This window comes from Gossypium hirsutum, chromosome A03 (genome assembly GCF_007990345.1).
Source record: "Gossypium hirsutum isolate 1008001.06 chromosome A03, Gossypium_hirsutum_v2.1, whole genome shotgun sequence".
Taxonomy (NCBI): domain Eukaryota; kingdom Viridiplantae; phylum Streptophyta; class Magnoliopsida; order Malvales; family Malvaceae; genus Gossypium; species Gossypium hirsutum.
In genome coordinates, this window is record NC_053426.1 from 49,748,609 (window position 1) to 49,761,047 (window position 12,439).

The window sequence follows — 12,439 nt, forward strand, 5'->3', positions numbered from 1 at the left end:
TACTTACCACTCCAACACAAGGCTCCTTGTATCCAGTTCCTCCTTCATTTATTTAAAACCCAAGCTACTTGCCATCAAGGTTCTTTTAATTATTAAACTATAATTTTTTTCACCCCAAAGTTCGAACTCAAAACTTAACCAAGGCCTATTATCACTTAAATAACACTTGACTAGGAATATCAAGCACACCTTTTATCAAAACCATCATAAAAAGAAAGTTCAGGATTTTTTGGGCATTACACTTCATTTCCTATGTTTTATAGTGTCGTCAAGCTAGCTCAGGTTAGAGATCACCGGAGTTCCAATCACACTATGAAGCTATCGTTTTGGGTATTGTTGAATTCAAGTATTTTTAGTTATGGCATGTATAGGGACTTGCTCATTTTGTTATATGCGTCATATGATTTTAGGCAATGCAATGGCTTGTAAAATCGTCAAAGGCTTATTTTGCTATTTGGCCATGTAAGTTGGCTTATATTGGCTAACATGGTTGCAAGCCTAAATATATTCATATATGTGTCAATGTCTATGGTGATATGATCATGGTATGCTTGGTGAAATATTTTGGAAATGTTATTTATGGCATGATTGTGTAATTTTTGAAAATGTGACCTATTGATGAGATGAGGAATTTGAGTATAATTTGGTAACTAGAAAGCAATTGAATGAAGTCTAATGAATGTGAAATTTGTATGTTTGATTTAGGGCTTAATAAATGTAGTGGATGCGTTAGATAAAGACATTGTGTTGATATGTTTTAACTATGAATATGGATGTTTTGGTCGTCCAAGTATGTATTGTTTTGTGCCTTTGACTTGGGGCAAGTTTATGTGTGAATAAGGGTGGCAAATGGCTTGGTAAATAGCCTTATTATTGTCCATACGGGTAGACACACGGGCGTGTATCTAGGCTGTGTATGACAAACAATTAGCCCCATAGGCGTGTGATCCAGTCTGTTTCCTCTACACCTAAATTGTTGCAAAATAGAACACTCAGTATTGAGCACACGGGTATGAGACACGGCTGTGTGTTTCAGCCGTGTGAAGGACACGGGTGAGATATGGGCGTGTGCCATGGTCGTGTGACTTCAATTTGCTCTTGGGTGACAAACAGAGAGTTACACGGGGTCTAGACACAGGCTTGTGTGACCACGCAGGCGTGTCCCAAGCTACACGGGCGTGTGACCCCTATTTTAGAAAAATTTTCTAAGTGTTGTTAAATTTTCTAGAGTTCTCCGTTTAGTCCCGAACCACTTCCAATGCATGTTTTGGACCTTGTAGGTTCATTTTAGGGACGATATGAATGTATGTGAAAAATTTTAAATTTGGATGGAAATTTACGTCTCAATTTTGTATGATTGCTTGTGTATAAGTCTGGTAATGCCTCGTACCCTATTTCAGCATCGAGTACGGGTAAGGGTGTTACATATACTGCATATAAGTGTGACCATTGTGCACTCATATATTAGTAGGTTCCAATTGCGATGTTATGTATGGAGTATCCACGATTTTCTCTGATAGCTTTTATCTATGAGGAGTTATGGATTGTCAACCAAACAACAGCTTGTCTGCACCCATATGTATGAGCGAATTTAAAAGGTTGAGGGGGTTCTGGGGAAATCCCTATTTGAAGAGCTACTAGTCGATGGTAGGATTTATGAATGTTAATTGATACGCTTAATGAATGTTACCTGGCATACTATGCATAGTCATTGAAAAGTACATGATGAATTGTCCAAACTGATAAGTGTGCATATATCTATCGTGAATGAGACTGTGACTCTATAATTGTGTTACTAAATTGAATTCAACCAAATTTTGATTGTTTTGCTTATCTAGAGTGATAGTAACTAAATTATCGTATTATTAAGTTTATTATGTAAATATGATTATTACGATTAACATGCCTGTTCGGACATTGATTAGATTTATTGTAAAGGGTTTCCCACTGAGCCTCTAAAGCTCACTCTGTAATAGCCCAAAATTGGGTCTAGTTGGAACAGAAGTTTCGGGACCACAAAATCCGAGATAGAAATAATTATTTTATGATTATTTTGAGGTCTATGATATGATTCCATGATTGTGTGAAAATTTCGTGAAGAAATTCTATGCATAAAGTGCTTAATTAGAAGTTAGGGACTAAATTGAATAAGTTGCAAAACTTGCATTCTAGAAGTTTCTAGTATGAAATTGCTTTGAAATATTAATTAGGAGGTCTTAAATATAATTTTACCAATTTCTAAGTGATGGACAAAAATTGGACATGGATGGAATTTTTAAAAGTTTAGTAAGGAAGGGCATTTTGGTCATTTGGTAATTAAAAGAAATAAAAAGGGAAAGTAAAGCCAAAATTGACTCATCTTTTTCATGAAGGCTGAAATTAGCATGGGGGAAGCCATGGCTAGGGTTTTCAAGCTTTCCAAGCTCAATAGTAAGTCCGTTCTAACCCCGTTTTTCAAGTTCTTTACGTTTTTGGAATCCCGGTAATTTGATTAAGCTTATTCTAGCAATAATTTAAGCTAGGGTTCATATTTGGAAAAATACCCATAGGTGAAATGTGTTATGATAGAATATGAGGTTTTAAATTATGTTAGACAACTTGTGCTACTCGATTTTGATTGAAAACGAGTAAAAGGGCTTAATCGATAAAAATACCTAATAGTCATAAGTATATGTTAGAGTGAGAATTTGATGTTGCCATAGAAGGGAAAAGTGATCATCATGTCATAAAACATAAGAGTAAGAGATGAAGTTTAATTCCCGAGCCTAGGGGCAAAAGTGTAAATATGCAAAAGTTTAGGGGCAAAATTGTAATTTTTCCAAAGTTTGAGTTAAGGACTTTTTTGAATAGTAAATTAATTAAATAAGTAAAATATGATGTTTTAGATCCCGGAAAACGAGATTTGAACCTAGAATGAGAGAAAATCGAAAATTGGGAAAGTTGGTAAAATGGTCGTTTTAGTATCGAGGTAAGTTCATATGTATAATAAGCATTAATTTATGCATGTTTCAATTTAAAATTGATATATTTATTATGATTTTCGAGATGTTGAAAGTATGTAAGTTGGTATGATAATAATACAGCAATAATGTTGTAATTTATATTTGAAAGTTAAATTTAGTGAATTAATTGAATTATGTTAAATTAAATGATTATGGTTGATTTAAAAATATGTCTATGGTACATGAAGTGCATTTAATTATCATACATAAATGTGATTTCTATGATTATGGATATTATGGGAAATTGTAAGTTCATATGATTTTTAATAAGGCAATGTGTAATTTAATGTTATTGCCTCGATATTAAATGAGATGTAAGTTTATATGTAAGTAATACATCAATATTACTTGAATTATGATATTTTATAATAATATTGGAAATATGTTTGTGGATAATTACTTGATTGGTGAAATTGTTGGAAAAGAGAGAGAAATCCCGGTTGAACCTTCGGAAAGATTGGATGATACAGATAGTATGTAGCTAGGTCACATGTATGGGGCTGAGTGCACATCATGTGTACAAGAGAGCTACAAGACATTATGATGTAGCTAGATCGCATGGGTGATACTATGTGTACACCATGTAGACAAGAGAGCTACGGGATATATGTAGCTAGGTCGCATGCGTGGTTCCAGGTGAAGGACACCATGTAGACAATGAGATAAATTGGCTAGGTCACATGGGTGGTACTGAGTGTTCACCATGTGTACAAGAGAGCCGAACTATATGATGGGTGGAGCTATGTGCTGAAACCACCAAGTATCGAGGATTGATTCGAAGTGTTCAACGGGAGACTCTCTATGTATTGCTTTGTGAGTTTTGTGATGAATAAGTGCAAGAACTTGGTTATGTGAATGATGTGTTCATTAAGTGACCAGGATGTGGTAAGGTTATAAACAAGTAAGTCATACATGAGGATGATTTTATGGTGACCTTGTGATCATGGGCCTATACTTGTGATGTATGAAATGTGGTGAAAATGATTTGTGATATGTATGTTAAAATGAGGTTAATACAAAGAAAGTGTGAAAGAGTGAATTAGCAATAAAACTGTTTTGGACAGTAGCAGTGACGTCATTTTGAAAAATCACCAAAAATAGTAGAAATTGAATCAGAGACTGAATAATATATCAAATTAAATATTAATGAGTCTATTTTCATATAAAAGAAACAAAGCAAGAAAAGGAGTTCTATACTTTGAGATATTTATGTTTTTGTGAGACTGGTTCAGAATGATTACGTGATCCCCTGTTCTGACTTTGGAAAATCACAAAAATTTGGATAAAAATAATTAGAGGCTTAAACTTATATTTTTAAAATCCATAATGAGTATAGTTTCAATATAAATCAACAAGAACATTATCTGAGTTCTGTACTGTAAGATAATTAATTTTTAGTGAAGAGAGGTCAGAACTGTCAGAATGTGAAACAGGGGAAATTTTAATGAATAAACTGTACTAATTGGCTAAACCAAAAATTATGAAAATTTTATGGTGGAAAGATATGTGAGTCTAGTTTCAGGGGAAATTTATGGATCTTAATTTGGATCTCTTTACCTCTAATTATAAATAAGTAAGTGACTATGACTCGTGTGGACAGTTTGATGTGAGCATTTATTAGTAAATTGTGAAATCGTACTTACAAGAATGATATATACATTAAGGATGTGGAATGGAGAGGAGGAGGAGGAAAATAACTATATGTGGAATACATGGAAACTATGGTATATAAAATATTGATATAATGAAATAAATGATATGTGCTTATAAGAAAACAGAAAGAGAATGATATGTATCATGACATGTATATATATGACTAGTCTCAATGTAATGCTTGTTGGGTATGGAGTTGAATTGAAATGTTTCAGGCAAACATGTTATTTTGCGCATCTGAATTGTGGTATTTTATAAAGATATGATCTAGTTTTAAATATGAATGCTTGATGATTAAGCTGAAGATATTTGGTAAGATGATAATCTTGGTATAAATGTATAAGTGGTACTATAATAAACAAGGTAAAATGAGTATGAGAGACACATGTATGATGATATACAAATGCTATTTTTGTGGTTTAATTGAGAATATTTAATCATTAAATGAATACCATGTTATATGCTTTTGATTTTGTATAAGTGTGTAAGAGATTAAGGTTGACCAAAGCTTGTAAAATAGCCTAGGTATATTATACACAGGCAAAGACACGACCATGTGTCTCAGTCGTGTATGGAACACGACTTTGGGACACGCCCGTGTGGAGCCTTAAAGCATGAAATTTCCAAGATTGTCGTAAGTTCTCGGTTTAGTCCTGAACCCTTTCTAAAGTATGTTTTGGGCTTCGTAGACTCAAATAAGGGACTATGTGTAAGTGAATGAACGTTTTGAAATATGAATGAAATTTTATGGCCCGTATTTTAGTTTAATGTTTGTATATTTGTCCGGTAACGCCTCGTACCTTACCTCGACCTCTGGTACGGGTAAGGGGTGTTACATACTCCCCTATTGTTCATCGTTTCAGATAATGCAGCGGACTGTGACACAAACTTTACACACGAAGGGTCTCAGCTTGTCGTGGACTTTATCTAAAGCACATTATTATTATTTCATCCTTATAGTTGTCAATATTGACTTTGTTATTGTTTATGACTTCCATGTTTTGGGGGATAGGGTTTTGCAAGTTGTCCATTTAGGATGCATGATATGGATTGCTAGGAAATCCTATAATTAGTTAGATTATGATTTAAAAATATTGTTAGGGATATATTTATGCGATTAAGTATATTTTATATTTATATATGTGTCTAATTAATTATCCATTTATTTATTAAGAGTATGTTAATAGATTGTCATTGCTATATTCTTGATAATTTTTGTTAGAAGATTTACTTAAGTAAAGCAAGTTTAGAAAGTGAAATTTTGATTTGAAAAAGACCAAACCAGTTCGGTGGTTAATGTAATCTATTTGGCTCAGGTATACTGTCTAAGTTGGGTTGGGGAGGTTACATTTGATGGTATCCGAGCTAAAAACGTTAATTTCTATTTACCCTTTTTTCTTTAGTCTTTGTAGACACTCAATTTTTCCCGGGCCCAGAAATAAGTCCAAAAATAATAAACCAAAAAAAAACGAAGTCCAAGTTCAGTCCAGAATTACAAATATAATCCGGCCCGATCGGAATGGCCCATTACTTGAAAAGATTTAAGGTCCATCTACAAGCTTGACTCGTATGGAAATATAATCTTCAACGATATGCAATCTTATATATGATACAATCTTAGATATGATTACAATCTTAGGTATGATATGCAATCTTAGAAGATATGATTTTGTAATCTTAAAGATTTAATTTGTAGATGCCTTTTAATCTTAACCGTTGATGTAATTGATCTGTACTGTTGGATTTGAGGAGGTTCAACTATAAATAGAGGCCTCTCCCTTCATTGTAAACACACTTGAGTTTTGGGAAGCAATAAGAATTCTTGAGAGCATTCACTCAAATTTCTCTCCCTCTTGCGTTCTTACTCTCTATAGTTTGCTCTTATTTTATTCTTCGTCTATCTTAGTTTTTCAACCTTTTTTTTATTTTAATTTCTTCATTTTTAAAATATTTATATTTATTCCTATCTTTTATACATTTGATTATGTATTTTATATATTATAATATTTAACCTTTTTATATAGTTTATTTACAAATATATATTTTCTATGCACGTATATATATTATATTATCATTTCATGTATTTTGAACTATTGCATTATATTTTTATAATTTGTAAATGTTCTATTTATTCATTTTTTTAAGTGTATGTCATTTATCTTATTTGTGCATAGTTTCATTTTTTTTATATGCTATGTTTAATTATTTCTTTTATGTGCTATTTTATGATATATATTGTTGTATAATTTTTGCATGTCTTATGTGTTTTCTTTTAGTTTACTCATGTTTTTATTTGTTTATTATCTTATATTTACCCTAGTATGATTTTTTTTATTAAACGTATGTTCATGTTATTTAGTTTTGTCTTAATGATATTATTTATGTTTGTATGGAAATGTTAGAATATTTTGTACATCTATGCTTCATGATGCATTAATATGTCATCCTAAAACGTCATTTAAAATAATATTCCAAGGTTTTAAAAAAAAATAAAAGGCAATGCTTGATGTTTGGAAACTTCGAGAAAGATAGTGCCTAACTTACTGGGTTGCAACTTTTCTCGTTGAATTTGAATAGTCAAGCGCCCTTCTAAGTGATTTTGAGTTTTCAAAACTTAAACAATTATTTCGAGATTTCAAAACATAGTGTCCTAACTTACTGGATATGGCATTTTGTTGTTTCGAGATAGAAATTTCTGAAAGACGAGCTTAGTTTCGAAGGTTTTAAAATGTTTCATCCTAACTTACTGGATGTGATGTTTTGACTCGTTTGAAATAAGTGAGCCTTAGTTTTCAAAATTGAGACATTCTAATTAAAAGAGGTTTGCATCTTAAAACTTTCAAATTTCCGACATTAAAGACACTTGATAATCAATTAGGTACCAATTTTTGGGAGTTACGAGGGTGCTAACCCTTCCTCGTACGTAACCGACCCCCGAATCCGTTTTCTCGACTTTCGTAGACCAAAATTAATGTTTTAAAACAAAACATTTTATAAGGTGATCCAATCACACCTAAAAAGATTGGTGGCGACTCCCATTTTCGTTTTTCTTAAAGTCGATTCCCATTTTCCAAAACTCAATTTAACACTCGATTTAAAAATGGTTTTAAAAATGGTTACGACAGCTTGGCGACTCCACTAGGGACTAATAAGAGAGTCAAGCCATGTAATTGATTATCTCTTGTCTTAATGTCAGAAATTAAAAATTTTAAAATTAATCCTCTTTGCATTACATGTGTTTGTATTATTGCATGTGTTGCTATATTCTGATACGCATTGCATTTGCATGACCGTTGTGGTCACACCCTTAAGTGGGAGTGAGAAGCTACGCCTTCGTGAGGTATTCACCTCCGTATAGGATAGTGGATCACTTTCGGGATACATCCATACCTATGGTTTCGTGAGATTTTCATCTCCGTGTAGCCATAGGGAAATGTATTCCCCTAAACTGAACTCGATTCAAATGAGCCTATAATGGGTGAGGATCAAGGAATCTGCTGGTTCGGGACTTTAGAAACAAACTACATATAGAAAAACTGTAAGAGCTCAATATAGATAGAATTATACTTAGGTTATCTTTGTGTTTATTAATATCATATGATACTGACTGTTTTCTTTCTTTTGTGCATGTCATTTTGCATTTAAAAGGTATCGATTCACGGTCAATTTCTAAGTTAGAAAGTTTTATTATGGAGAACGGACTTCTTGATAGAATGGAGGGCAACGCTAACGTCCATAAATGGTCAAAGGAAACATTGAAGGATACACATCAGAATTATGGGGTTACACTCGCATCAGCGTGGTGCAAAATAATCTCCAAGAGTTAAAGGAAATATGGGATCAATAGAGTAATGAAGCCAAGCAGTTGTTCTACAATAACTAAGGGGACTTGCAGTATTTGCTTGATAGGAGGATAGATGAGCAATTCAAAGTGAGTGTGGGAGTATTGATGGACACTTCTACCATTATGGCATTTCTCTTTGATATGAAGACGGTTGCCATGTGGATGGTAAGGGTATTGGAAGGAAAGTGATTGATAGAGTGCATGAGACCTACAAAAATGAGTTGGATGGAAAAAAATTTTCCTATGATGGTAAAAAGCTCGTTTACTATAGGACCACTACCAAACAACAAGCTTGAGTTTACTGTTGTACTTATCAGAAACAATGGAAATGCAAGCCCCGATGGCCTGGATAGCTCAAGTAAGCGTGAAAGAAAACGATTAAAGAAGACCGTATCATACAAAGACCTTTAGAGATTAGCTATGCTGCAAAGGTACTGAGGCAGGATGCTCTGCGTGGGTAAAAATCTGAAAGCTCTCAAGAAACATTAAGGATATAGGATATTATTTTAAGGTAGCACACTGCAGAACGGGATACCTACCTATTCGCTAATCTATCTCAAAATAATCAGAACAACTTTACAGGTATTGGAGGAAGTTCCCTTAGCTGCACAGATTACCCCACAGGTGAGGTCATAGCTCAAACTCAGGAGGCAGCTGATTATTTACAGACATTGGCAGCACAGGCTGACATATTGAGCACCAATATGAGCTACAATCTGATCGTGGCCAAGAGTTTGTTTTGTTTTTAAAACTTTAGGCATTAGGGCGAAAGAGTATTTGTAATCTATTTATATGTAAAGATATTCTTTTTCTAAATAAAGTTTTCTAAATGAGATTGAATCGAGATCAATACCTTTTGCATTCATTTGCATCTTATAGCATTTCATTGCATTATTTTCAATCAAAATTATAAAAAGACCCTAATTAGTTAAAGTTATTAAAAAGAGAAAGAAAAAGAGAGAGAGAGAGAAGAGGGTCACGGCTGAGTGAAAAAGAAGTTGAATGGGAATTAACGACGTTCCCTTACATATCCCCGACTTTTGTGTCAGAAGGGATAGCTTACCCGGAGAAGGGGGTGTTTGGAAATGAAAATTATCCCATCAATGTCATACATGAGGAAGGGACTGAACAAAGAAACCTTGAGGGCATTCGCCCTTACGAACCGGAAAGTTCTTTAAACAATTGGATTGCAGAAGAACTTCCTGTAATCTTTAGGAATTTTACGGAGTAATATTCAGAACACTCTTGTTGCTCTAAAGCCTAGGAGTAATGAGATTTCTTTTTAGAAGTGGGCTCATGTTTAGACATTTTTATTTTCAATAAAACATACTTTTATTATTTATCTGAGTAAATATTCTTTCATTCTGATTCTTTTGACCTTTGACATTCTTTATAAATTTTCATTTCATGTAAATAGTCATTCTTGAATTCATTTATTCCTTGTATATTCTTTTGTGTGCCTATCATAGATCCCTAGATATCAATGACACGGGTAACGATACTATAGATTCAGAGTTCCTTTTGAGTACGATATGTGTTTAGAGGAATCTCAGTACTTTGAAGGTGACAGAAATTGTGACTTGTTTCTGAATTTGTTGAAAATGGTTTTTACCCCATGAAGTGGTGGTAGAAAATATAGCCTTAGATTGTGAAATTGGAATTAGCTGAGGAGACAAAACAAGACCTTGTTGAGACTATTATGGGAATTCAAAAATGTGGTCCAAAGATGCATGCAGGAGGATTTGCAATTTCCAGGATAAACATAAGGTTTTGGGGCACTGTTGGTCCACCATGGAAAGGGATCGCATCAGTTGTACAATGAATGCCAAATTTAAATGAGTCAAAACTTATGGGGCATGTATGTTATGGGCCCGAGCTCGTCAAAAGTTTCAAGCTGACAATGACTCATCTTTGTGGACGTCAACTACTCCATTAAGAGGGGGAGATAGCTTCATATGCCAATATTACAAAGTCAAAAGCCATCCATTTCAAAAAAAAAAAGATTATATATAACTGCACAATGCCAAAAGTTTGCAGTTTTTTCAAAGATAATGCGCCATACCACAGTACAACAAAGGTTGCCAAAAGAAAAGAAAAAGAAGAAAAAAACAAATTATAGAAGATGACCGAGACTGGTAAAAATTGGCATAAGAAACTACCGCCTACTCTCTATGCTTACGCTGGGGAAAACACCTTCAATTCCAATTGTTTCAAAGGTTCCAACCATCATCCTTAGAATGGGTGCATTGTTTGGCTTTCCTGAGCAGTCTGATGTGTCGTCAATAGCTACGATGGTTAGCTCCAGGCAGTGGCCATTGATTTCCAGCTATGGGGCATCAGGCTGTACACAGTCTCTGAAGCTTAAAATGATAGATTCTTTCTTCAAAACCAGTTTCTGACAAGGTGGATGACGGTATCATGAAGGAATCTCTCTTAGACTTCTATACAAGTTCAGGGAAGAGGAAACCTGATCAAATCATTATTTTCAGGGATGGGGTTAGCGAGTCTCAATTCAATCAAGTTTTGATCAAGTTATTGAGGCTTGCAAGTTCCTTGACGAGAAGTGAAACCCTAAAGATTGCGGTTATTGTTGTACGAAAAACCATCATACCAAGTTTTTTCAGCAGGGATCTCCTTACAATGTGCTACATGGTACTGTCATTGACAACAAAGTATGTCATCTAAAGAATAATGATTTTTACCTTGGTACCCATGCTGGAATGATTGGAATCACGAGGCAGTCCCACTATCATGTTCTCTTAGACCAGGCTGGGTTTTCGGCTGATGATCCGCAAGAGTTTGTTCATTCTCTATCCTATATGTATCAAAGGAGCACCACAGCCATATTTATTGTGTCTCCTATTTGCTACGCTCATTTGGCAGCTTCACAGTTGGGGGCAATTTATGAAGATTAGGGATGCTTTAGAAACATCATCGAGTCATGGTGGGATGTATGCTCCAGGAGTAATCTCTGTACCTCAGCTTCCAGGTTGAAGGATAAAGTTAGCAACTTCATTCTTGTCTGCTGAGAATCATTGAACCATTTTTTTGTAGGGTTTGACAAACAACAGCCAGGACTGCTGCTGGGGCAATCCCTTTCTCATTGGTTTATAAATCAAGATTTTTCCTCCAAGCTGATGGAGTCAAGAATTGAATACCTCTAGTAAACTTAACTTGAAAGTATTCATCTTAAGCAAATGTACCAAGAATGGATGACACAGACTTATGACAAAGAAGGTTCGTCCAAAAGAATTTCATAAAGGAAACCTTGTGCTGAAAGAGATCCTTCCCATGCAAAAGGATGCCGAATTGGGAAGGGCCATATGTTGTAAAGAGGGCTTTCTCTAGAGGTGCACTGATGGATAGGAAGAATTTATCTGATCTAGTGAATTCGGACTCGGTCAAGGAGTACTTTGTCTGAAGGAGAAGGGAAGCCAAGGTGAAAACCCGCAAAGGGCACTTTAGGACTTCTATTTCAAAAAAAAGGAAAAAAGAAAAGAAAAAGAGAAAAAAAGAAAAAGAAAAAAGAAAAAATGGAGAGGCCAAGGTGAAAACCCGCAAAGGGCGCCTTGAGATCAAAGGGGTTTTGAGTTGAAAACCCGAAAGGGCAGCTCAAAATTGGGTAAGTCATGCAGTGACCTTGCTATACCGGATTCGACGAGAAGTGAAGTATGTTACATATCGAGGCATCAACGAATTACTTTGGATCTATTAAACACATGTTGAACTCAAGAAAATCTTCATGGAGCTGGTGTATAGACGCTCAAGCGGCGATATCTAGGGCATCTAACTTTTATCCTGTTCGCTATCTTTAGATTCTTTTTCTTCTCAAAGATAGACTTTCAGATTAATTTCCTTTGTATTTTTGAAAAATTTATTCAAATCTAATTATTCTCAAGATTAAATTCATCTTCCATTATTCTTAAAAGTGTGTTGCATT

General features: G+C 34.4%; 1 pseudogene; it reads left to right on the top strand.

Annotated features, from left to right (window-relative positions):
* Window positions 1-10,670: 10,670 nt before the first annotated feature.
* Window positions 10,671-11,481, top strand: LOC121218533 (protein argonaute 4-like; annotated as a pseudogene).
* The last annotated feature ends 958 nt before the right edge of the window (window positions 11,482-12,439 follow it).